Source organism: Plectropomus leopardus, chromosome 17 (assembly GCF_026936395.1).
Source record: "Plectropomus leopardus strain MGB_pleo_1.0 chromosome 17, ASM2693639v1, whole genome shotgun sequence".
NCBI classification, from domain to species: Eukaryota; Metazoa; Chordata; class Actinopteri; order Perciformes; family Serranidae; genus Plectropomus; species Plectropomus leopardus.
The window spans coordinates 22,269,308-22,271,385 of NC_142192.1; the positions used below are offsets into that span (position 1 = coordinate 22,269,308).

Genomic DNA, 2,078 nt, shown 5'->3' on the forward strand with positions numbered 1-2,078 from the left:
TCTAAACTTGCCCTGTACCAGAAAACACCCTTGTCCCAGACAAGAATTCACAACTTCAAACTATAAAAAAAAAACACATTTAAAGTCCTCAAAATATAAAAAATAACGGTTCCTACCTACTACTACTATAATTTGTAATAATGCTGACCCTTTAAAGATGTGCCCTAGATCTATTTAATCCCCGTCTGTGTAGTTTGTAGCTATATTTTCCCAGCCTATTAAGTGTAAATATAAAAATTTAAAAAAAAAAATTAAAAATAAAATAAAACAAAAAAGGCTTTGTCCTAACTCTCAGAATGAGTGATAACAAGGAGTGGGTTTTACTCTGCTGGAAAGTGAGCCACTGGGGAAAAGATGTGATAATCATTTCAAAGATGTTAAGAAGTCTTACATTTAATGTAGACTGTGCTGGGAATAACACACACAAAAAAGAAAAACTTAAACTCTTAATTTCTCTGACAAACAAATAAAGACACCAAGCAAGCACGATTTAAACGTAAACACTTTTATTATTGTGATCAGAAACCACAAAGGTCAAATGGTTACATGTTTATTTCCCATCGAGAGTGTTTTACGTGTTCATTACAGGGTTTTTAATTACGCTGACCCCTTTGGCGTTGCATTAATTCTTTCAAGCAGTCATAGTGAGCCATGGTAAATGCGGAAATCATCTGGATGAACTCAGTGAATTCCACCTTGTTATCATCGTTACAGTCCACCTTATCGAACCACTCAACCTCTCCCGCTGACCCCTGTATTGAGAAAAAAAGAATATATTCACCCACTGTGTCCAATTGCACAAAGTAAAGAATTAATTGAGTTTATTTGTTAAGCCATGAGGGTTTTGTTGAGATACAATGACTACTTGGACTTTTTCCTTGAATCCATGTCAATATCTAAAAAAGGAGTTAAACAAATCATCATTTTCAAACATTACTCCTGCCATGTAACAAAAGTGAACATAATTTTATGTATGGGTAATGCGCTTTTAGTGCACAGAGTGATCACAGAGTGATTTACTGAATTCTCAAATGAAATATGTGAAATGTTCCAATCAGTATTAATGATATAGTTATAAACTTTGCTGAATAATGTTGTGTAACAAAGAGCAATGATTCTCCTCACCGAAACATTTGGCAATTCGTTCTTCATTAATTCCTTAAAACGTTCCTTGGTCAGATGTTCGCTGCCTGTTTCATACATCACGTAGATGCCAGTAATGGCAAGCAAGGCACCTTCCAATGGGGTCATTTGAAGATCTTTGTTTGGAGCGATAATAACAACATCAATTACAATCATCCCCATCACCATACAGTAATATAATGATAATCAGAGGAAAAGGAAGGAGAACAAGAATGCTGACCATAAATATAATGTTTAAAAAGGTCTCCATCTAGATTTGAAGCATTTTTCATCAACAGTTTTCACTCACCTGCCATCTTGTATGAGGCGGCTGCACTGAAGTCAGTACCTGAAACTATGCAAAAAAAAAAAAAAGAAATTATTGTATCCCTTGATAGCAGCAGTTTATCATACAGTTGCAAATAAGTCTTCAAATACAACTCCAAACAATTTTAACGAGCAAAACAGGTATAAAGTTTGCTGCAAAACCCATGCTGCAAAAGAAAAGCAACACAATATGCAGTTATACAAGTTATATTCAGCCTGTTCCTACCTGGATTCAAGGGATGACTCAAAGTGAAGAGAGGACAGCGTGCGAGGGTTTAAATAACAGAGCGCGTCGGAGACACTCCCTGGCTCTGCTGCACCCAGGTGTGTAGGGCATCCTGTTTATCAGGTTTTTATTAATGTACTGACAAACTGTACTGACAGCGTCTGCCACTGCTTAACAGTTATTAAGTGGCATTTATCTTCACCAGAGAGGTGCACATTATTTCTATTCCCTGAATTATTTGAGATTTTTTTTAGAGTTCTTAATATAGTTATTGGGGGAGAGTAGAGCATTACAGATGTTCAGACAGTGTTCATCTTTTCCAGCGGTGCAGGTTACTTTAAAGTAACAAGTGTTAATCAGCATAGGTGGATACAGATGTACCAATATTTTAACATTCAGCAAT

The 2,078-nt window shown here is 35.9% G+C and overlaps 1 long non-coding RNA gene across 1 annotated transcript; it reads right to left on the reverse strand.

The window, feature by feature from the left end:
• Window positions 1-489: 489 nt before the first annotated feature.
• Window positions 490-1,787, reverse strand: LOC121958237 (uncharacterized). Its single transcript, XR_015779427.1, has 4 exons — window positions 1,676-1,787; window positions 1,433-1,477; window positions 1,126-1,259; window positions 490-752 (listed from the first exon to the last, which is right to left on the reverse strand). It is a non-coding gene; the product is annotated as an uncharacterized LOC121958237 (long non-coding RNA).
• Window positions 1,788-2,078: the final 291 nt, after the last annotated feature.